This window comes from Schistocerca nitens, chromosome 8 (assembly GCF_023898315.1).
Source record: "Schistocerca nitens isolate TAMUIC-IGC-003100 chromosome 8, iqSchNite1.1, whole genome shotgun sequence".
NCBI classification, from domain to species: Eukaryota; Metazoa; Arthropoda; class Insecta; order Orthoptera; family Acrididae; genus Schistocerca; species Schistocerca nitens.
The window spans coordinates 33,397,097-33,423,159 of NC_064621.1; positions in this window are offsets into that span (position 1 = coordinate 33,397,097).

The following is a 26,063-nucleotide window of genomic DNA, read 5'->3' on the forward strand; positions in this document are numbered from 1 at the left end:
CAATTTCCAGGAGTGTATTACTCTTCTGGAGACGCTTTCCCACTCACTAACACCCACAACATCTTTATTTACCAGCTTTCCCGCACATTAGGTTACTATCCATCCAGGATTCGTCCAAATAAAAAATTTCTGTGCCAGCCTCCCTGATATGTTTCAACTCGACGAGAAACCTGGACCGCCAATGCAAAATGTCGCCAAGTTCTAATAATAAAGTCCCCCTGTTTTCAACCTCTCTCCACACGAAACCAATGGACTTAAACACTTTTGTGAGAGAGGTGGTATTCCATCTCCAACCAATCTTCTGTTCAAGAACTGGCAGAAGTTTTCGCACAGTGGGTACAACATTTTGCACAGTGTAAAACTCTTATTACGTCCCTGATGACTCGTTTGTTCGAGTCATCAACAACTGCTTCAGTTTCCCCGCCTTTTCTCCTAAGCAGAAGAGAATAAAACGCTTTTTTTACGAACTGAAATTGCATTCGAATATTTTCAGAAATAGGTTAAAGTGTACGATTAGTCATTACTAGAAGCATATGTCTTTCTACTGGCTCTATCAGTAAAAGAGTACACATTTTAAATTAATTACAGTCAGATGTGGAGCTATTTAGAAATATTCTCTAATTGGATTACAATTGAAACTAACTTCTTTTTGTCATGAGTTCCTGGGGATACGTCTGGGTGATTCCTGACGAATTCCATAATTCCCGCAATACTACGCAGGCTCTTCCCAGTGTACATCGCAACTCTGCCAAATACGGTGTAACAGTGATTTTTTTTTTCGTCATCGCAGCACTTCACCACATTTATCATCATATTATGACAACCGCTCCTTATAGCTGGACTCTTTTTCCGAACTGAAATCGACTGTAACTCCCGCGATGGGCCAGCAACCGGATTATCACTCATTTTCGAAACAGTGAAAGCACAGCTACTACACACAGACAACAACAGCGCAGCTAAGCGACCGACACAGAAGGCAACAAAGCAGACGACCAATGCAGTCTACGCCGCACAGTTGGCAACATGTACAAATCGCCCCGTCACTCCATCTCCCGACTGCTGCCGATAGTTTCCGATCTGAAACTAGAGGGCCGCATGCCAAGTTACAGTTCACACAAGAATTTTTAGCATATTGCAGCCCTGTCAGCAACTGTGATAAACTAATACATTGAAAAATCCACCCCAGTTGCGAAAATTTTCTGGTCTTTACCTAGGTTTCGGCTAGAATAATCTAGCCTTCTTCAGAAGAATAAAATTATCCTGGCATGTTATAGTGATTTTATGCTTCTGAAGAAGGCTAGATTATTCTAGCCGAAAACTGGGTAAAGACCAGAAAGCCGGCCGCTGGTGGCCGAGCGGTTCTGGCGCTACAGTCTGGAACCGCGCGACCGCTACGGTAGCAGGTTCGAATCCTGCCTCGGGCATGGATGTGTGTGTTGTCCTTAGGTTAGTTAGGTTTAAGTAGTTCTAAGTTCTAAGGGACTTATGACCTCAGCAGTTGAGTCCCATAGTGCTCAGAGCCAAAGACCAGAAAATTTTCGCAACTGAGGCGAGTTTTTCAATATAATAGTGCCCATACATCATTTATGTGAATGCCAAATTAAAGCTCCAAAATATTTATTGTCTTCACAGTATATTTCGCTAAGAGGCATTCAGAGTCAATGAAGACGAATTGTCAAAAGCGAATATTTTCAAAATTATAAACCATCAAAAATCCTTGTGGTCAAAATAGATCCGAACATCTTACGGGGATTAAAGTCAAATTCTAACACATTAACTAATTTGTAAAGTAATCAGGCGTTTGGAGCTGTTTTATTCACCGTAGTCCGATTTTTTATAGAATCTAGAATCTGCTGTTTTGCTGGCAAACGTTGTAATAAAACCATGGACCTTGCCGTTGATGGGGAGGCTTGCGTTCCTCAACGAAACAGCAGTAGGTGCAACCACAAGGGAGGGGTATCTGTTGAGAGGCCAGACAAACGTGTGGTTCCTGAAGAGGGGCAGTAGCCTTTTCAGTAGTCGCAGGGGCAACAGTCTGGATGATTGACTGACCTGGCCTGGTAACACTAACCAAAACGGCCTTGCTGTGCTGGTACTGCGAACGGCTGAAAGCAAGGGGAAATTACTGACGTAATATTTCCCGAGGGCATGCAGCTTTACTGTATGGTTAAATGATGATGGCGTCCTCTTGGGTAAAATATTCCGGAGGTAAAATAGTCCCCCATTCGGATCTCCAGGCGGGGACTACTCAGGAGGACGTTGTTATCAGGAGAAAGGGGCGGAGCGTGGAATGTCAGATCCCTTGATCGGGCAGGTAGGTTAGAAAATTTAAAAAGGGAAATAGATAGGTTAAAGTTAGATATAGTGGGAATTAGTGAAGTTCGGTGGCAGGAGAAACAAGACTTTTCGTCAGGTGAATACAGGGTAAGCTACTACAAACAGCATACAGAACGCATTATTGTGGCCAAGATAGATACGAAGCCCAAGCCTACCACAGTAGTACACGTTTATATGCCAACTAGCTCCGCAGATGACGAACAGACTGATGAAATGTATGATAAGTTAAAAGAAATTATTCAGATAGCGAAGGGAGACGAAAATTTAATAGTCATGAGTGACTGGAATTCGACAGTAGAAAAAGGAAGAGAAGGAACCGTATTAGGTGAATATGAAATGGGGGTAAGGAATGAAAGAGGAAGCCGGCTCGTAGAATTTTGCATAGAGCATAACTTAATCATAGCTAACACTTGGTTCAAGAATCATTAAAGCAGGTTGTAAGCATGGAAGAAACCTGGAGACACTGGAAGGTTTCAGATAGATTATATAATGGTAAGACAGAGATTTAGGAACCAGGTTTGAAAGTGCAAGACATTTCCAGGGCAGATGTGGAATCAGACCACATTCTATTGGTTATGAACTATAGATTAAAACTGAAGAAACTGCGAAAAGGTGGTACTTTAAGGAGATGGGACCTGGATAATCTGACAGAACCAAAGGTGGTAGAGAATTTCAGGAAGAGCATTAGGGAACGATTGACAAGAATGGGGGAAAGAAATACAGTAGAAGAAGAATGGGTAGCTTTGAGAGATGCAATAGTGAAGGTAGCAGAGGATCAAGTAGGTAAAAAGACGAGGGCTAGTAGAAATCCTTGGGTAACAGAAGAGATACTGAATTTAAATGATGAAAGGAGAAAAAACTAAAATGCAGTAAATGAAGTAGACAAAAAGAAATACAAAGGTCTAAAAAATTAGATTGACAGGAAGTTCAAAATGGCTAAGCAGGGATGGCTAGAGGGCAAATGTAAGGATGTAGAGGCGTATGTAACTAGGGGTAAGATAGATACTACCCACAGAAAAATTAAAGAGACCTTTGGAGAAAAGAGAACGACTTGCATGAATATCAAGAGCTCAGATGGAAACCCAGTTCTAAGCAAAGAAGGGAAAGCAGAAAGGTGGAGTATATAGAGGGTCTATACAAGGGCGATGTTCTTGAGGAAAATACACTCCTGGAAATGGAAAAAAGAACATAATGACACCGGTGTGTCAGACCCACCATACTTGCTCCGGACACTGCGAGAGGGCTGTACAAGCAATGATCACACGCACGGCACAGCGGACACACCAGGAACCGCGGTGTTGGCCGTCGAATGGCGCTAGCTGCGCAGCATTTGTGCACCGCCGCCGTCAGTGTCAGCCAGTTTGCCGTGGCATACGGAGCTCCATCGCAGTTTTTAACACTGGTAGCATGCCGCGACAGCGTGGACGTGAACCGTATGTGCAGTTGACGGACTTTGAGCGAGGGCTTATAGTGGGCATGCGGGAGGCCAGGTGGACGTACCGCCGAATTGCTCAACACGTGGGGCGTGAGGTCTCCACAGTACATCGATGTTGTCGCCAGTGGTCGGCGGAAGGTGCACGTGCCCGTCGACCTGGGACCGGACCGCAGCGACGCACGGATGCACGCCAAGACCGTAGGATCCTACGCAGTGCCGTAGGGGACCGCACCGCCACTTCCCAGCAAATTAGGGACACTGTTGCTCCTGGGGTATCGGCGAGGACCATTCGCAACCGTCTCCATGAAGCTGGGCTACGGTCCCGCACACCGTTAGGCCGTCTTCCGCTCACGCCCCAACATCGTGCAGCCCGCCTCCAGTGGTGTCGCGACAGGCGCGAATGGAGGGACGAATGGAGACGTGTCGTCTTCAGCGATGAGAGTCGCTTCTGCCTTGGTGCCAATGATGGTCGTATGCGTGTTTGGCGCCGTGCAGGTGAGCGCCACAATCAGGACTGCATACGACCGAGGCACACAGAGCCAACACCCGGCATCATGGTGTGGGGAGCGATCTCCTACACTGGCCGTACACCACTGGTGATCGTCGAGGGGACACTGAATAGTGCACGGTACATCCAAACCGTCATCGAACCCATCGTTCTACCATTCCTAGACCGGCAAGGGAACTTGCTGTACCAACAGGACAATGCACGTCCGCATGTATCCCGTGCCACCCAACGTGCTCTAGAAGGTGTATGTCAACTACCCTGGCAAGCAAGATCTCCGGATCTGTCCCCCATTGAGCATGTTTGGGACTGGATGAAGCGTCGTCTCACGCGGTCTGCACGTCCAGCACGAACGCTGGTCCAACTGAGGCGCCAGGTGGAAATGGCATGGCAAGCCGTTCCTCAGGACTACATCCAGCATCTCTACGATCGTCTCCATGGGAGAATAGCAGCCTGCATTGCTGCGAAAGGTGAATATACACTGTACTAGTGGCGACATTGTGCATGCTCTGTTGCCTGTGTCTATGTGCCTGTGGTTCTGTCAGTGTGATCATGTGATGTATCTGACCCCAGGAATGTGTCAATAAAGTTTCCCCTTCCTGGGACAATGAATTCACGGTGTTTTTATTTCAATTTCCAGGAGTGTATTATGGAAATGGAAGAGGATGTAGATGAAGATGAAATGGGAGATACGATAGTGCTTGAAGAGTTTGACAGAGCACTGAAAGACCTAAGTCGAAACAAGGCCCCAGGAGTAGACAACATTCCATTAGAACTACTGACGGCCTTGGGAGAGCCGGCCCTGACAAAATTCAACCATCTGGTGATCAAGAGGTATAAGACAGGCGAAATACCCTCATACTTCAAGATGAATATAATAATTCCAATCCCAAAGAAAGCAGGTGTTGACAGATGTGACAATTACCGAACTATCAGTTTAATAAGTCACTGCTGCAAAATAATAACACGAATTCTTTACACACGAATGGCAAAACTGGGAGAAGCCGACCTCAGGGAAGATCAGTTTGGATTCCGTAGAAATGTTGGAACACGTGAGGCAATACTGACCTTACGACTTATCTTAGAAGAAAGATTAAGGAAAGTCAAACCTACGTTTCTAGCATTTGTAGACTTAGAGAAAGCTTTTGACAATGCTGACTGGAATGCTCTCTTTCAAATTCTAAAGGTGGCAGGGGTAAAATACAGGGAGCGAAAGGCTATTTACAATTTGTACAGAAACCAGATGGCAGTTATAACAGTCGAGGGGCACGAAAGGGAAGCAGTGGTTGGGAAGGTAGTGAGACAGGGTTGTAGCCTCTCCCCGATGTTATTCAATCTGTATATTGAGCAAGCAGTAAAGGAAACAAAAGAAAAATTCGGAGTAGGTATTAAAATCCATGGAGAAGAAATAAAAACTTTGAGGTTCGCCGATGATATTGTAATTCTGTCAGAGACAGCAAAGGACTTGGAAGAGCAGTTGAATGGAATGGATGGTGTCTTGAAGGGAGGATATAAGATGAACATCAACAAAAGCAAAACGAGGATAATGGAATGTAGTCGAATTGAGTCGGGTGATGCTGAGGGAATTAGATTAGGAAATGAGACGCTTAAAGTGGTAAATGAGTTTTGCTATTTGGGGAGCAAAATAACTGATGATGGTCGAAGTAGAGAGGATATAAAATTGAGACTGGCAATGGCAAGGAAAGCGTTTCTGAGGAAGAGAAATTTGTTAACATGGAGTATTGATTTAAGTTTCAGGAAGTCGCTTCTGAAAGTATTTGTATGGAGTGTAGCGATTTATGGAAGTGAAACGTGGACGATAAATAGTTTAGACAAGAAGAGAATAGAAGCTTTCGAAACGTGGTGCTACAGAAAAATGCTGAAGATTAGATGGGTAGATCACTTAACTAATGAGGAGATATTGAAAAGAATTGAAGAGAAATTTGTGGCACACCTTGACTATAAGAAGGGATCGGTTGGTAGGACATTTTCTGAGGCATCAAGGGATCGGCAATTTAGTATTGGAGGACAGCGCAGAGGGTAAAAATCGTAGAGGGAGACCAAGAGATGAATACACTAAACAGATTCAGAAGGATGTAGGTTGCAGTAGGTACTGGGAGATGAAGAAGCTTGCACAGGATGAGTAGCATGGAGAGCTGCATCAAACCAGTCTCAGGACTGAAGACCACAACAACATACTGTAAGTAATGTTAAGTTATGCTGCCTCAAGTCACAGGACGTTCACACTGTTTCTAACTATAATACCTGTCTTACTGAGCTAAACCTTTAACATGAGATTATACCTCTGAATCAGTAAATTATGACAGAGTTTTAAATTTGGTAAATAATCATATCAAATATTGAAAATCAAATTTTTGTTGCCCCAGGAAGCAATTGTATAGGCAACAAAATGTTTGTAATGACGTCTCCCGTATTACACTGGTGTAGTGTGCTCCTATGTATTGGTCCTTCGCCCCCATACCTCCTTATGGTACCCAGCATCCTGAGAGGCGGCTTGGCATTCGTAGTCTGTACCTCGCTCGAACAAGAGCAACAGAAAATTCAGGTGGTGTTCGCAAACTTCCAGCAGAGAATTCCACCCAATGATATTTGCTGTTTTAGGGCTTCGTTTTCTCAGATTGCCGGCAGAATATCGCAGCCAGTGCTATTTTTTCAACGTATGGTGCTATTTACAGTGTTGTTGGTATCTTATTGATTTTTTTTAGAAGACACACGTAAATACGGGTTTCATTACTATTTACCGATTTTGTCCCACTCTTAAGAACATCCCCCGTAAATATGGATTTCGCTTTTATTTTACCGATTTTCCACCACTTTTCAAGAAGATACACATTAATACAGGCTTCGGTGCTGTTTTACCGATTTCCGCCGCTATTTCAGACGACGCACCTAAAAACGGGTTTCTCTGCTGTTTTACTCATTTTTCCGCACTTTTCTACGAGATACACGTAAATACTGTTTTCGTGAGTATTTTACAGAGTTTTTAATAGCACGCACGTAAGTACTGGCTTTGAGCTAATTTCAACGATTTTTCAAGAATGGACTGTGATTGTTCAAAAATTTCCGCAGTGCATTGTTTAGCAACAAATAAATTCCTTCTGTTGCTCGTTACAGTTTTACCGATTTTTTCACAGTATTCGACAAACAGCCACATTGTTCAAGAAGATACACGTAAATATATGGGTTCAAAAATGGCTCTGAGCACTATGGGACTTAGAACTACTTAAACCTAACTAACCTAAGAATATCACACACAACTATGCCCGAGGCAGGATTCGAACCTGCGACCGTAGTGGGTGCGCTGTTCCAGATTGTAGCGCCTAGAACCGCTCGGCCACCCCGGCCGACCGTAAATATATGGGTCGATGAATCAGCACAACAAGATAATTTAACAAATTACACGTATATTTAACGTTAAACAGTTTTTATTTAATCACAGATACGCACCAAGCCTATGTTTTACTTAAATAAACCTATGTCCCGCACTACTAGTATGTTTAAAAACAATGACGTTAGTATCAGGTGCCCTAAGAGTATAACATCACGCTGGACTTGTAAAAATAGCGGCAGGAACACTGCCATAGAAATCTCTATACATCGCTAATATGCCGCACTTGTGCTGCTACCACCGAAGAAAAAATATGAGAGTTTTTGTATTCCGAAAAGTGTACTACTATCGCACCGCAGAACACGCTGATTTACCGGAGAGGACTATGGCTTCAGTCTACCGCTCGCTCTAGAGTGTAGGCCGTAGAAGGAGGACGACAATTATTTCTCTATTTAAAAAACAAAAAAAGAAGGGTGGCAAAACTTGTCCCACAATGTGCTCAAACACACTCGTCCTCACCGCACCGAAAGCGGCCCTTAGCGAGAGCCAGCACTTGCTGCTGCTTGTAACATCCACGAGATAGATTTTAGCTACCGTGCGACGAGAGGAAATTACGCCTCTCACAGTTATAAGCATTATCTATCCGAAATATAGAAAAACAGTGAAATAAAACAAAACGATGATAAATATTAACTATTTATATAATATTTTATGATGTAATTGGACATGTCGATGTGTCTCATACAAAGACAATGATAATTGTAAATTCCTTTTATGATCTGCGTTCGTCTTCCTTTGTTTTCAGCTTTTTTTTTGTTGGCTTTTGTAGGTTGCGAACGCAAGACGCGTATCAAACTGAGGCCTGTTAAGAAACTTAAATTATTTGACAATTATTACTTGAGAATAGAGTTCATTATTATTATAAATATGAGTGAGTAATTATTTGTAACTTTAATTCCTCTCTCAATAAGCATTATCTGTGTTAATTATTCCTTTCCGCTGCAACTAGCGCAGCCATTGATGATAGCGATTTGTATCGCATTTTTATCTGTGTTTCTTACGTAAGTATCAAAGGTTTTCTTGATGAAAATTAGTCTAAATAGTGAGCAATATAAAAGTAAAGTTTAATAGGCATTAATTCAAATACTTACCCTGTTAAAAGGAAATTTTCTCTAACAATAGAAAGTCTCTGTCAATTGCCTGCCGCCATCTTAACAATTTTCTCAGCGGCAAATTCAAGTTACGCAACTCTGCAGACATAAATTCCGAAGGCAATAAAAATGTGTAAAAATAACTCATTTTAATGAAAATAATTCGAATCAGATTAGTTCTTTAAAAACAGTGCTCATAGCACCATCCATATAACAAACTTTTCTAGCTGATGTATGGAGCCGAAATTAATTACGCACCAGTTGTGAAGAGTATTGTTTCAGGTAACATACGTCAGTATCGTGCGCGGCTGATATTCGGTGGTTTTAATGATCATTTTGCTGAAGATAACTGTTTCCATCATAATCCATAGTTGTATAGAATCTGTCGTATGAACTGTGATTTAGTGACACTTACAGAACTTACAGACAACACTTTAACACAACGTTAACTAGGATTTCTTTAGCAACTTGACCAAATCTTTAGCCGGGAGAAAAAATTATTTTGTAATTACTCACTGTAATGAGATAACATCATTTTCATTTACGAATTAGTTAAATACCAAACCACTGAATAACACAGCGAACGCCACATGCTGATGGCACAGTCGAATGGAGAGCAGCCACGGCAACGTCGTGTTCAACGGTGCCGCTGGTACCGCCACACGTGAGTAAACAGGACACTGAGACAGGAGACCTAGCACCGTCCCGGCTGGCCGCATAGCCCTGCACCCCCCAGCCTCCCAGTGCCCAGGGAGAAACAGGCGAAGCGACTGCGCGGCCACCTTCCTCCGCTGCAGCCGCGCTCCGTACGTATCACGATTAGAAACGAGCAGACCGGATACACGAATCTTAATCCCTGCCGGCTGCTTGTGGTGTAATCAAAAACGTAACCGGACGCCTCCTCCGTGCTGCAGTTACAGCTCCGTGCGCGCGCATGCTCACGCCCACCCTTCTCTGCCCGCACGTTTTGCTGCTGCACGGCCGGCCAGCCAGTCAGCAGTCTTCTTAACACACACACTTGGAAAACCACACAGCATGTTGAGCCCACGGATGGTGTGTTTCTTCCCAGCATCTCAACCCCCCACCGCAGTAGGATTCAGTGGTCAAAGAAGCTGTGGAAGTACAATTGGCAGACAACCTGTTCAACCGAGACGAGGGTTTCCAATTCGACAAATAATAGAAATCTCTCATTTCACGTCAGTGCGCTCAAAGGAAATATTGTTCTAAGTTTTCACTGTATGGCATTACAAGATATGCCATCCACACTAATCAACCAAGTGGTTGGTAACCACTGTGGATTCGATGACACTGCGCTTGCTTTTTTTTCTCTTACATTTAAAGGCGTAAAGCTTTATTAATGCCTGATGCCCTTCTTACCAACAGTGTTATTTTTGATTCATTCACGTTTACTCAAGAATGTGAAGCGTTTTAAAAATCTTGCAAACGACTCAGTTTGAGAATGGATGAAAGGTTGTCAGGCGAGATATCGGTACATGAGTTAATAATATTCCAGATGGCGGAACAAAAGTGCTAAAATGTGTTCAGAATTACAAGCTGCACCAAATTTGTTAGATCACTTATTTGTAGGAATTATGTCGGAGTGATGAGAGCTTCCATGAAACTGTCTTCAACTGTTTAGCAGCAGTCGCGTTTGCCAATCCAACGTAATGGATATAGTGTCTTTAGCGTCACCTCGGAAATACTCACACACGGAAACTGTTTATGTTCTCACCTGCTTCAAAACACAGGATTTTTTCTTCATCAGCGCCTTTAAGAACTTGTTTTAAATTATGACTTTATTGTTTGCATAACATTGTATACGTCATTCATGATGGGCGCTCCAACATAGCGTTGGCTACAACGTCTGCTGACATATAGCTTCCTTTATTCTATAGATTCAATTAATTTATTTTCGAGTTCTAATTCTGATCGATCATTGAACTCTGTAAACAAAAGAAATGTGTTTCTAAGAACATATTTGATTATTCCAGCACAGGGAGGCACTTCACTTGACTAAACAAACGACTAATTTTTCAGGTTTTACAATTCATTTTAATTTCTCCTTCCTTTCATCCGCGTTCTTAAGGGCGCCCAAGTTCTCAGGGGCCCCACGACATTGTTCTGCTTCTCCCAGGCAACTTAGCCCCTGGTTAGTTGTTGCCAAGATGTAGGTCTTTCGCTGTGGAGCACAAAAAATTAACTGAAAGAAATTAATCAATGCCGTCGGTCCCATCGGATTAGGGAAGGTCGGCCATGCCCTTCCAGATTTCGGGAAATCACGGAAAACCTAAATCAGTATGGCCGGACGGGGGTTTGAATCGTCGTCCTCCCGAATGCGAGTGTGGTGTGCTAACTACTGCGCCACCTCGCTCGGTCGATGCCAATGATTTTAGAAGATGTTAAATTGCTGGCATAGATTAAATTGCTGAATACTGTGAAATTGAGAACTGTGGTGCAGTTGTTTTTTGGCTATGTTCAAATGTGTGTGAAATCTTATGGGACTTAACTGCTAAGGTCATCAGTCCCTAAGCTTACACACTACTTAACCTAAATTATCCTAAGGACAAACACACACACTCATTCCCAAGGGAGGACTCGAACCTCTGCCGGGACGAGCCGCACCGTCCATGACTGCAGCGCCTAAGACCGCTCGGCTAATCCCGCGCGGCTTTTGGCTATGTATTTGATAGTATGTCACATGAGACATTCGATAGTGTCTAGGTGGCTGGTACTGGATGCGTGCCTGCCATGCTGATCTGGCAAAGGTTTGTTACGCATGCTGTGTGGACGACGGTAAAACTGGCTCAAATATGGGTGTGGCATGCGAATGGCGCAATGTAAAGGTATTATCATCGTATTCAGTCGATTATTAGTTATAATTTGTTTACTGGGAGGATTTTACTTGCATTATGTGATCATTTTGTCCTCATGGGATGTAAACAAACTATTGAGATTTACCTAAGCGTTGGCAAGTTGTCAAACTGCGTGTAAAAATCGTTATGCCTCTTTTTGGACTATCCTACGACCTTTACCATGTCACTGCAGAAATAGACGAATTACCAATTGTAGTGATTACAAAAGAGAAGTATTTTGCCATCCTTCTCACCACACTGCGAACTGCAACAGCCAACTCGCGGCTGAGCTATTTCGGTGGCCGCGTCAGCGCACTCCATCTCTGCGGACACAGATATATTACGGCTAATGCGCCATTTGGAACAGCCGCCTCGGTCGCATCTGACTGCCCTACCTGCCACGCCACAAATTGGACTGATTTACTCTGTTGACACAAGCGCGCCTTCAGTTTTCCTGCACCCACCTTGAAGCGTCTGGCCGCTCCTTCTGCAAACTCCTGCACCCGTCGTTACCACTGAACAGATTCTACGTTGAGATCCCAGCGTCTGGTGGTCCACCTGATACTCCGGACTCTGCCAACAACACAGCTGCGTTCCCGACAACAGACACTGGACAGATGAAAATGGACAGCTGAGACGTGAGGACGCCAACCAGTTCATTTTCTCAGACAATAACGCCACCCACATCATAATTTCCATTCGTATAAAAAGTGAAGCTAAGGTCCTGGCGTCGATTCGCTACTGTACTATAATGAAAGCTGGTATGGAGGTAGCCTGTCTGAATCCTGAGAGTGGATACGATTTTCAGCGCTCGTCATCACACCCACTTGGATTGGGAGAATGACTAACGTGATGAAGTAGGATAAAACAGAGCTACATCTACATCTACATTTATACTCCGCAAACCACCCAACGGTGTGTGGCGGAGGGCACTTTACGTGCTCACGTCGAAAGATTTAGATTTCATTTTTCCCATATTCTATTCGAGAGTGGAACGAAAGAGCAGTAATGTGACTGGTTCTGTGCGCCCTCTGCCAAACAGTTAAGTGGGATTTGCAGAGTATTCGTGAAGCTGTAGCTGTGGATGTACACAGCTCTGCGAAACTTAAGGATGAGATAGAGCAAGTAACATAACATCTCAACAGCTCGGTGTAAATGAATGAAAGAGTGGGAGCATGTTGTCAGAGGTATCCTCACCGCACAAATAAAGCTCGACGTCACATGGCGTGAAGTCACCGTGACCATTGCGCCAAATGGGCCGGTCAAGCAACACGAGGCAGCTGAACGGTGTGGTTGGTTGGCTGATTCTGGGGGAGGGGGCCAAACAGCGATGTCACCCGTCCCATCGGGTTAGGGAAGGAAATTGGCCGTGCCCTTTCGAAGGAACCGTTCCGGGATTTGCCTGAAGCGATTTAGGGAAATCAAGTTGAACAGGAATCACCGAGCAGTTATGGTGCACTGTGACGACGTTCTGTATTACAACATTACCCTGAGAGAACATTTGGATGACTTCATAAGGGGAAGAATCATCGGGGATCTTTAAGAAGGACGAACTGCGACGAGTGTAGCCAGTTGTTTGGTATTGCTCACAGCATTGCTTCACGTGCATGGGGAGTTTTCTAAATCATAGGCATGCTGCCCAAAGGAGAGGAAGTGGTCGGCCACTGTCAACTACAGCAGCAAATGGCAGCTACATTGCGCAACAGGCAAGAAACTGTCCACTTTCAACAGCGAGTGCACTGGCAGCTAGTTTTAACAGGACTGCTTGGTACGCAGTCTCATGTTCCACAGTGGCACAACGACTGCTTTTGGGTGGTCTCTTTGCCCAACGACCAGTACCTCGTGTTCCATTGATACCTGCACACCGAGAGCATAGGGACGAGACCAATTAGAAGTGGGTGGCGTTCATTTCTGATGTGAGAGCAATCTGAGCAGGGATATGGCGAGAGGTGGGATCCGAGTGTCCACTGCGCGTCAGGTTTTTTGGCTGTGGCTGTTGGTTCACGGATTTCTGTGTCCACCGGTACAAGGCGGAAGCATACGACGCGCTGAAGGAAGTGGCACAGAAGCAGAGGTGGTGCGACGTCGTGAGGCTGCTGCTCGGAATTGAGGGGCGCCAGGCGAGTGGCATGCCCATGTTGTGGTGGCCTTTCGCGGTATTGTTGTGTACGTCTTTCTTCGAACACAACATTTGTAATGTGAACATTTTACATACGAATCGGATTTATGTTCTTCCAGTTTGTCATTTGTGAACTACGGAAAAATAAGCGGTACCTGTCTTGATAATGACGCGTATGAAAAATGGCGGATAACTTTTAAATTCCTGTCAGCAATATTGGTATGTCGTTTGGTTTTTTCCTGCACATCGAAAAGTTTCCGCGCAGAAATGATGTAAAAAACATAAAAGTAAACTTCGTTCTCAAGAACTGGCGGGCCCCTCTGCCAATCGCGTCATTGGGCACTACCTGGGGGGGCGTGCGGTCAGCTTACCGCGCTGTCGGCTGTTGTCAACCTTCATAACCTAGAGCCTCTCCTGCTACGTCAAGCAGATCTTCATTTGACGTCAGGAGGCTGAGTGGCCACCTTTAGAGTCCTCCCACCAAGGAAACGTCGCCGACAGTACCGAGAATCGAACATGAGTCCTTCACATGGCAGCCAGCCAAGCTGACCTCTCACAAAGGGACCGAATTCGTCCAAACTTACGGTTTATGCAGGACTTCGCCAGAAATCAGGATGACTGAAGTGGAAGCGCCAGATGGCCAAGCGTTTAGAAAAATTAGCATTTTTGGAACGGGTTCGTTGCGGAATGAACCATTTATGGCAGGGTAGCTTCCAGCCAGCAGTCGGCGCAGCGGGAAGAGTGCAGAACGCTAATGCGAAGGTCATGAGATCGAGTCGCTATGCGTAAACTGTTCTTTATTTTCAACTTTTACATTAATAACGCTGCAGGTTAAATTACGTAATACCCAGTATATAGTATTTCTAGACATTTTCATGAAAGGCATGAAGAAGAAATCCAAAGCAAAATTTGAGATAGCAAATAAATTTCCAGGAAAGAATTGTACTTACAGCATCCAAGGGCACTCTGAAAATAATGAGGAGACAAAGCGAAGAAATTAGGGGCAAGTGATTACTGCCTGTGTTCGGGAAGAATTCATTTTAAGAGACCAGAGAACACGCCAAGATCGGTAGACGATTATAACTAGCAATCATTCTGGAGAAAAGAGAGTCACTTGTATGAATATCAAGAGCTCAGATGGAAACCCAGTTCTAAGCAAAGAAGGGAAAGCAGAAAGGTGGAAGGAGTATATAGAGGGTCTATAGAGTGGCGATGTAGTTGAGGACAATATTATGGAAATGGAAGAGGATATAGATGAAGATGAAATTGGAGATACGATACTGCGTGAAGAGTTTGACAGAGCACTGAAAGACCTGAGTCGAAATATGGCCCCGGGAGTAGACAACATTCCATTAGAACTTCTGACGGCCTTGGGAGAGCCAGTCCTGACAAAACTCTACCATCTGGTGAGCAAGATGTATGAGACAGGCGAAATACCCTCAGACTTCAAGAAGAATGTAATAATTCCAATCCCAAAGAAAGCAGGTGTAGACAGATGTGACAATTACCGAACTATAAGTTTAATAAGTCACGGCTGCAAAATACTAACGCGAATCTTTACAGACGAATGGAAAAACTGGTAGAAGCTGACCTCGGGGAAGATCAGTTTGGATTCCGTAGAAATGTTGGAACACGTGAGGCAATACTCACCTTACGACTTATCTTAGAAGAAAGATTAAGGAAAGGCAAACCTACGTTTCTAGCATTTGTAGACTTAGAGAAAGCTTTTGACAATGTTGACTGGAATACTCTCTTTCAAATTCTAAAGGTGGCAGGGGTACAATACAGGGAGCGAAAGGGTATTTACAATTTGTACAGAAACCAGATGGCAGTTATGAGAGTCGAGGGGCATGAAAGGGAAGCAGTGGTTGGGAAAGGAGTGAGACAGTGTTGTAGCCTCTCCCCGATGTTATTCAATCTGTATATTGAGCAATCAGTAAAGGAAACAAAAGAAAAATTCGGAGTAGGTATTAAAATCCATGGAGAAGAAATAAAAAGTTTGAGGTTCGCCGATGACATTGTAATTCTGTCAGAGAAAGAAAAGGACTTGGAAGAGCAGTTGAACGGAATGGACAGTGTCTTGAAAGGAGGGTACAAGATGAACATCAACAAAAGCAAAACGATGATAATGGAATTAGGCGAATTAAGTCGGGTGATGCTGAGGGAATTAGATTAGGAAATGACACACTTAAAGTAGTAAAGGAGTTTTGCTATTTGGGAAGCAAAATAACTGACGATGGTCGAAGTAGAGAGGATATAAAATGTAGACTAGCAATGGCAAGGAAATCGTTTCTGAAGAAGAGAAATTTGTTAACATCGAGTGTAGATTTAAGTGTCAGGAAGTCGTTTCTGAAAGTATTTGTATCGAGTGTAGCCATGTATGGAAGTGAAACATGGACGATAACTAGTTTGGACAAGAAGAGAATAGAAGCTTTCGAAATGTGGTGCTACAGAAGAATGCTGAAGATAAGGTGGGTAGATCGCGTAACTAATGAGGAGGTATTGAATAGGATTGGGGAGAAGAGGAGTTTGTGGCACAACTTGACAAGAAGAAGGGACTGGTTGGTAGGAAATGTTCTGAGGCATCAAGGGATCACAAATGTAGCATTGGAGGGCAGCGTGGAGGGTAAAAATCGTAGAGGGAGACCAAGAGATGAATACACTAAGCAGATTCAAAAGGATGTAGGTTGCAGTAAGTACTGGGAGATGAAGTTTGTACAGGATAGAGTAGCATGGAGAGCTACATCAAACCAGTCTCAGGACTGAAGACCACAACAACATCAACAACAACATGTAATCATCACTGTGTATGCTCTGGAAAAAGAGTGTAAGAATTCCGTCTCTCCCGATTCACAGTTTAATGTTGCACGCGGCCTTGGCGCGACGGAGCGGTGCAGACGGTTTTCAGAAATACCTGGTGTGTTAACTGGCGGCGACCGCTGGTTGCCAGATGGGACGCCTCCCCGTCGCTCACGCTGACACTTTGTTTCCCGCTTTACAAACTGCTGCCTCACAGCGACCTCGCTTGTCCGCCAACGTATACAGTCTGCTCTCGCGGATCGCAAGCGGCCAGCCTGCTTCTCTTCTCTTTCCCTGAAGGACACCTATCAAAATAAGGACAACAATAAATTATAAGAAATAATACGATGAATTCCCCTTCTTTTTCACTTGTCTTTGTCCCGCATCTACATACAGAGACATACTCCGCAAGCGCAACTAGTCATTTCCTTCCCTGTTCCACTCGCAAATACGGGGAGGGAAAAACGACTATATGTAGGCCTCCGTATGAGCCCTAATTTCTCTCATCTTATCTTCGTGGTCGTTACGCGAAATGTACGTAAGCGGCATTAGAATCGATCTGCAGTCGGCCTCAAATGCCGGTTTATTAAATTGCTCGTCGGCATGGTTAATTTACGTGTTGGCCAGGTGGCCTTCCTGTTGTCACCCAGTTACATGGACATGCTGGATTTTTGGTTTGAATTCAATCCCAGCCGATTCCTGAGAAAAATGGTTCAAATGGCTCTGAGCACTATGGGACTTAACATCTGAGGTCATCAGTCCCCTAGAACTTAGAACTACTTAAATCTAACTAACCTAAGGACATCACAAACATCCATGTCCGTGGCAGGATTCGAACCTGCGATCGTAGCTGTCGCGCGGTTCCAGACTGAAGTACCTAGAACCGCTCGGTCACACCGGCCGGCTATATGTATTGTTACAAAACTAATATGCCTTACATTGTCTGACACTCTCAGAAACGTAAATGTTTTCTGCTCGATGTACTCACGCCAAGTTATAGGATTCGTCAAATGTACGTACATATTACTGTGTATAAACAACTTCTGAAGATTCGATGACTATTTGTATTCACTGGAAGCGAGGTGGCCAGTCGCCAGGTATCGTTCCTGCTCAGTCCAGGATTTATGGCGCGGTGTAGCAATCTTACTATTTTTTTTAAGTGCTTTATAGATAAGTTCAATTCGTGATTGTTTTTAGGCGTGGGGTGTTAGTTAATTTGTAATATTCGAGAAGGGAAATGTTTTATGTTTCATGAAAGAGAGTGGTTCTGCCACATCCAAGTCAGTTTTGTAATAGCGTATATAGATATATTTCAGCCAAACGGTAGATTTTCTATATATTATTCAAATTAAATGTATGAACGTTTACAATGATTATATAGAATTTCGCAATGTATTTTGTAAATGAACGTGTTGTAAAAACTATGTATCGTATATCTAGCCCAAGTGTTTTCACACCACCTCTGACACACACGCGTTTTGTACAGTAGACAGTTGTCTGTTAGAGCTGAGTCGTCAGTTATGTTTTAGAGTTCATGGCATGAGGAAATGGTAGCTGAGAGATCACGGAGAGCAGCGTGAATATCGTGAATAAAATGAAGTTATTTATGAAAACTGTGCATAAGAAAGCTATTTATTAAAATTACTACGACCAGCGAACAAATCTGAAAAGCCTGAGTATCTTAAACCGTGGACTAAAAGTGGTAATGAAAATCTGACAGTCGACAGTGTTCTGGATGACTTCAGAACACAGGTAAATTATTTTATTGCGCTAAAATATGACTGATGCGTGAAACTTAATTATCTCGCATAATTCGCCCTCACTCGCCACTGTTCACCCACGACGTGCAGTCCCAACTTCCTCTCGCCCCAACTGGCTTCAGCCGCCTTGCTTAGCGTCACCCTCTAGGGCTATATACCTTCCCAGCTGACGTCGTGTTGAAGCATCCTTACGCCATGTTTGTGGTGATTTCCGTACATTGCAACACACTGACATTAGGTATGTGACATCTCAAAAAATACGAATTTTGAGATAGCACTGTAAAGAAATAGTGGAGACCGTGCTCTATAGAACTGTAGTAATGCGATAATCCTAGTGCGCTGAGCTGCCGTGAGATGGTTGTTGTAACAGTAGTGTGTGACAGAAAAAAAAATGGGTAGTGCAAGCTCAGTGGAGTGACTTTTTGACTCGTTACGTCGGATATTGTTGCTTCATAGCATTTTATAACTATCACGTTGCTAGTTTACTGAATTTGTGCTTGTAATATTGCTTGCCCGTAGATTTTGTAAACTCTGAAAGAACAAATGCCATCTTCATGTAGATAAGACGTACCGGCCAATGATCTTCTGTGCGGATACACTCACATCGCTCAACCTCTTACGGGAATCGGTAGATTGACTGCCGCGACTGTGGAGTATAGTGGGCAGGGGCATTATAAATGTAGTGTGTGGACAGTAAGGTGGAAGTGTGGGTCTCTCGGGGAGCGTGCCAGAGATAAGTGCCAGTCGTCGCATTATTCTCTGTGTCCTCGATGTCTCAATCGGATAGAGCGTCTCCCGTGTAAGCAGGAGATCCCGGGTTCGAGTCCCAGTCAGGGCACACATTTTCAACTGTCAACGACTGTAAGCAGCTAATGGTCAAAATTTAATTGTAATTTCATTAAAATTAACAGTCATCCATCCCAGTCCTCACTATGGGAGGCCAGAAAACGATTTTAATTGTCTAGTTAGAAATCACCGAGGACCCTTCAGAACCAGGACGACTACTCAAGATGGAACATATGGATTAAATCATTAATGTTAAAATGAAGTAAACAACAAAGGGAAAAGGAGGCATTTTAAAGCAAAAGCCTTTCATAAGTTAGGCCAAGCGTAAGCCTCTTTACAAGCAAAATAAATTGGATTATATTGGGGTAGTAAGCCACCATATCAAAACTCTTCTGAAAGCTGTACGTCGATGTTGACAGAAGGTCGCAGGAGATAGATATTTTCAAATTATTGGATGACAGGAAATTTGTCTAACAATAAGTAACGCGAAAATATCATACGTCATACTGTCGAAGTAAAACCTCAGTACTGTCTAAGTAAAACCTCAGTACAGGAATCCGAAGAAAATGGATAACGACTGAGAGTCAGAAACATTGTTATGTCTACTTTGGCAACTGGTTTCTGAAAAATTAAGATGGATTTGTACTGGCAAACAAGCCAGCCATGCCGCAGTTGACGACAACATTAAAAGTAATCTACGCGCACACTGAAAAAACAACCCCTCGCACTGAGAGTCTTTACCTACGCATGCAGATGCCGCGTGAGTTTACAAAGGAGAAACTACTGCCAGCATTTACTTAGACTATGTAGAACATTGCAAAAAGAATGGTACTCTCTCTCTCTCTCTCTCTCTCTCTCTCTCTCTCTCTCTGATGATCAAAAAGTCAGTATAAATTTGAAAACTGAATAAATCACGGAATAATGTAGAATGTAGATAGAAAGGTGCAAATTGACACACATGCTTGGAATGACATGGGGTGTTATTAGAACAAAAAAAAAAAAAAAAACGAAGTTCACAAAATGTCCGACAGATGACGCTGGACAGCAAAACGTCAGTGACTGCGCATGACGATCGTGTACAAAAGGAGCTGTAATGAGAGAGAATCAGATGCGCCAGCAGTCGCAGCATGTTGACGTCACCTGAAAAGGCGCTTTTAGTGAAGCTGTATTATCAGAACGGGGAATGTGCTAGTTCAGCGTTACGATCCTATCGCCATAGGAAGGGGATTCGAAAGGGTAAAAGTCCGTTGACAAATGCAGCTGTGGCGAGAATGATTTCGAAGTTCGAAGCCACGGGTTGTTTAGACCACGTAGTGGCCGACCGAGCACAAGTCGTAATGCTGCTGAGACAGTTCAGGTAGAAATGGAGACTAGCGGGTTCGTCTATGCACAGAGAAGTCAGCGCTCGTGTAGTCGCACGTCACACCGGCATTCCATACACTACTGTTTGGTTGGCACTTAGGCGTACCCTCCGATGCTATCCGTACAAAACCCATCGGCATCATGAACTGTTGCCTGGCGATTTAGTGAAGCGGAGGGCATTAGCGGTGTGGGCGTTTCAAAAGATGGCGGAAGATGACGATTGGTTGAGTAACGTGTTGTGGACCGAAAAAGCTCATTTCACGCTCCGAGGGTCTGTCAACGCCCACAACTGCAGAATTTGCGCTACCGAAAATCCTAGAACTGTCTTGGAAACTCCATTGCACGACGAGAAAGTCACGGTATGGGTTGGATTTACCATCTACCGTTATCGGGCCTTTTTTCTTTCTAGGAAATGCGTGATTCTGGTTTTCTAACTGCTACCGTGACGGGTGAGAGGTACGCCGATATGTTACAGAATCGCGTCATCCCCAGCCTGGCTGATAAACACCTGCTGGAACGTACGATGTTTATGCAGGATGGCGCTCCACCGCATATTGCTAGACGCGTGAAAGATCTCTTGCACGCATCGTTTGGTGATGATCGTGTGCTCAGCCGCCACTTTCGTCATGCTTGGCCTCACAGGTCTCCAGACCTCAGTCCGTGCGATTATTGGCTTTGGGGTTACCTGAAGTCGCAAGTGTATCGTGATCGACCGACATCTCTAAGGATGCTGAAAGACAACATCCGACGCCAATGCCTCACCATAACTCCGGACATGCTTCACAGTGCTGTTCACAACATTATTCCTCGGCTACAGCTATTGTTGACGAATGATGGTGGACATATTGAGCATTTCCTGGAAAGAACATCATCTTTGCTTTGTCTTACTTTGTTATGCTAATTATTGCTATTCTCATCAGATGAAGCGCCATCTGTCGGACATTTTTTGAACGTTTGTATTTTTTTTGGTTCTAATAAAACCCCATGTCATTCCAAGCATGTGTGTCAATTTGTACCTGTCTATCTACATTATTCCGTGATTTATTCAGTTTTCAAATTTATACTGACTATTTGATCACCCGGTATATATATTTATGTTTTCGGGCCCACAAGAGGTTTATGTGAGTTCTGCGTGGCGTACTGCGAACAGATCTGATGACATTAGCAAGCAGAAAATGGGTGACGAATATCAGTATAACAATTGGAGAAGAAGCTTGCAAAAAAAAGTAAAAAAGAAAAAAAAAGTGATTGAATGTAGGCACTAAAGTGAACGTGTGAGCGTGATTTACAAGCAGTGCTTCCTGTACCTAAAGGGGAAGTCTACAAGCGACTTTCTACGTAGGGTATGAGGGAGATGGAAGCACAGAGGCCATCTACGTATATCGCCATATGTGTAAAAGTAAAATCACAGTTACCATTGTACATTGGAAGGACAACTACTATATACTTATAAGCAAAAATAATTGATTTTTATTTAAGTACTTCATTGCTCAGCAAGTATAACAGCCGCGCGGGATTAGCCGAGCGGTCTAGGGCGCTGCAATCGTGGACTGTGCGGCTGGTCCCGGCGGAGGTTCGAGTCGTCCCTCGGGCATGTGTGTGTTTGTCCTTACGATAATTTAGGTTAAGTAGTGTGTAAGCTTAGGCACTGATGACCTTAGCAGTTAAGTCCCATAAGATTTCACACACAAGTACAACAAGCTACAGCTCATAGCCAGTCCTGACAGGTAACAGAGCAGCTTCGTAACTCCAAATTGTTTTGATACTTAACAAAAATTATACAGAAGTGAATTTTAAAATGATTATATTCTTATCAAAAATTTGGACAAATATTTAAACTGCAAATAACAACCACGAAAATATTAATACTTTCATTCTTTATGTTATTAGGAAACTGAATTGCTATTCAAATCTTCAAACTTTATTTCTCGCAAAGGAGTTTTTCTGAGATGTCACATCACTAGAGTTCGCGCGGTATGTCTTCACATGATTTAACGATATATGGAATACACCTCCGACAATTTAACTTCGTGCATGGTGCTTCCTGGTAATCAAACTGCTGCTTATTCTGGGATTTACGTTCAGGCGGTATTAACATCTTGCTTTAAGTATACAAAATTAAATGTTCGTCACTGAGTGAAATGAGAGGGAGGTTTCATCAAAGGTTTCCGTAGATGTGGCTTCTTGCATTGCTTCAATTTTGTGTAGTTAATTTTTTTATACACTATGAAACACAATTAAAGGCTCACTTTTTATAAGCGCCCTCATGTTCTCCATTGCAACGTAGAAGTTTGAAATTTGGCTCAACCGTGTCCAGAGCCTTCCTCCGTAATGGTGCAAAAGCGTGGTGCCCTGTGACGTCATCCTCGGGCTCGGCGACGTTCCGAAGAGCAAGGAGTCGAGATTTGCGCAAAAAAGACCAGAGCTCACAAGTTCGTGCGAAACAGGTGGGTTAACGATGTCACACTGGCATCAAATTTCATCAGAATTCTGACCAATGCCACACTGAGCGTGTCAGTCAACGATAAGGTCGTCACACTGTCTCACTCACATTTCACGCCTTCTTGTGACGCCTCTACGATGGAAGCCAGAACCGCGACGCCGAGCGTTGAAATCACGCGGTTTTCTTATGAGCGACGAAGGAAAACAATTCGGACGCACCACCGCTCACAATCGACACGAAAAGGCTTGAGGGGGTGACGTAAAGGGCGTCAATGAAACCACCGCTTTCCACACATTTCGCGGTCGGCAACGACAGTTCGTAGAACAATGTGCAGCAGGACGGTGTTCTTGACAACCTTCGACACTGTTGACAGCGAATGTGATCTCACACATTTGAAGTGCAGTGCGACCGCAATTTTTGGTCGGATCTACAGGATCAAACCACTAGCGCCCGTTCAAAACCAGTCGACGAAATCTGAACGCGAGCCCTGTTGTAACATACTCTTTGTGATTGTCTAGGGGAAATAGGAGCAAGGAACAGATGCGGTTCGTAAATAGAGAATTCAGATATCAACATCTACCATCTATCTGTCTATCTGAGCCGTGGTGCGGCTCGCGTTGGTGCTGTTTGTAGGTTTCCGCCCTCTGTTGGAGGCCAGACTGTATAGTTTAGTTGGCATGGTTGCGGTTGTTCGTCTTACTCTCGTGTCGACTGGCACCACTTGGTTTCGCAAGCGTTGCCTGTCCGCTAGTGGCAGCAGCGGCGGTTATCGATATGTAGTAACTGTTGTCCTATCTTTGGGGCGACGTCGTTTTTCCGGGTCGTGTGAGTAGGCCAGTTTGGTTGGGGACTCAGGAGCAGCCAGGTCCGCGCAGTGACAGAACTCGCCGCTGGTGGCGCGCATAGGCTGTCGGATGGAAGGGCTGTGGTCACGAGGGAGCACGACCTCGTCGTAAACCGGATCCAGCATGATTTAAGATGAGTGCATTTCAATCCAAGTAGAGAAACCTCCACCACTGTGATATCTCGCGATTCTCCAGTGACTTGGGTTCGTGTTACTGTTCGTAGTGTCGCTGAGGCGAAGAGCAGCGAGTGGAGTGCTTGGGGAAGGCGGATCTAATTAGCTATCCTCGACTTCTTATTAATATTTGCTGCGTTCAACTTCTTGCAATTTGTTACGTTCAACCAGCGGTAATTTTTCTTGCCTGGTGGCAGCTAACGCCCCAGTTACCTTCCCTGGCGGTTAGTGTATGTAACGGCAGTGTACGTTTCCTCGCCTTGCCGCTGTTGTCCGATAAGGCGTGTCGGTTTGACAGCTTTCTTGATTGTAGGCCGGTTTGAGGTTTCTTCTACTCCGGTGATAGTGGTTCCTTTCTCGTTCCGGGCGCTATAAACACAGTATTCCGGGGACGTAGTGCAGACCGCCGGTTCCGGCTATGGCGTATTGTTCCATCAGTGCATGTGGTTTATCGGACGTCAGGTAGCTTCAGCAAGATTATCATTAGTCATTCGTTAGGCTGCCACTAGTCTGAGTTTCCATCTTGTGAAGTGATTGCAACTCTTGGCTGCCTATCTCATCGCTGGCGAAAGTGTATGTTGCCGGACCTTCTCAGAGGTCGATTCCTGGAGCACCGTCTGTGGATGTTAAGGGTTGTATTACAAAGTTTATCATCATCTTACTTCATCCGTTTGGTGATCAGTTGCTTGTTTTTTAATTAACCTTTGCTATTGTATTTTCTGTTTTACACCAGCTCTCTAATTTTTTTTATATTATTGCCGTTACTGGCGTGTAAGGCCTTCAGCCGTAATTGTGGTCATTTGCCTTAAAATTCTAATTTGGTATTTCTATTTTAGCACTAAGCCATAAAACCTTATTTCCTGCTATTCCTGGCGTCTGATGCCTTCTGCTGTGTTTGTGGCGACTTGTCTTTAATATTTCAATATCTGTAATTTGTAAGTTGCAGCGAGTTTTAAACAATTCTTAATTTATTACCATTCCTGGCGTGTAAGGCCTCTGCCCAGATCACAGTGGCTTGCTTTTAAAACATTATCTACTGTATCTGTATTTAATGGTGATTTGCTAAATTCTAACTTACTGAAAACACTTATTTACACAGTTTTTTATTCCTTCATTAATAACGTCTGGTATTTTTATTTATTATTGAGTCCGGATATACTGGCTTAAAATAAATTGTGTGTAACTGTAAAAGGCAACCAATAGTAACTAATTACGGCCCCGTCCACAATCCTAATCGAATCCTGCCTTCCCTTGACTACCAGGCTTCACTATCTATCAATATCAATATCTAATATCAAATAGTAAAACTAATACATACCCGTAATTTTGTTTTCAGAAGTTGCAGCGTCAGTTGCCAACACTAGATTTGAATGTTGGAATATACTGTAATTGTAATCCCTTGTTTATATACACACACTGCTGGCCACCGTAAATGCAACACCAAGAAAGACAAGAGGTAGCACAACAAGATTTATTTTGTAGATAACATGTTGACCAAGTATCGAATGATTACGTTTACAGACGTCTGTGACATGTGGTTCCTGCCAGAATCAGTAGCCAGAGTAGCCGCCATTGTTGGAGATCACCGCTGCCACACGTCTCGGCATTGAGTCAAAGAGACGTTGGATGTGTTCCTGGGGTACAGCAGCCCAAGCAGCTTCCACACGTTGCCAAATATCATCTGGTGTGGCAGTTAGGGATGTAATCTGGGCCACTCGTTGAGCAACCGTGGACCACATGTTTTCTATCGGCGAAAGATCCGGAGAGCGAGCCGGCCAGGGAAGCAATTCAATCTGGTTATTGACGAAGAACCTTTGGACAATGCGTGCCACGTGTGGTCGTGCATTATCCTGTTGAAATATGGCTGTGGCCGAGCCCTGAAGGTAAGGAAGGACAACTGGCTCCAGCACCTCTGATATGTAGCGCCGGCTATTTAAAGTACCGGCAATGCGTACTAGAGGCAAGCGAGAGTAATATCCAATACCGCCCCATACCATAATACCCGGTGCAAGACCAGTGTGGCGGTGCATAATGCAGCTGTCCAGCATCCTCTCTCCACGGTGTCTCCACACTCGAATCCGACCATCGTGGTGCCGCAGACAGAAGCGTGCCTCGTCAGTAAAGACAACGTCATTCCATTCTGCCGT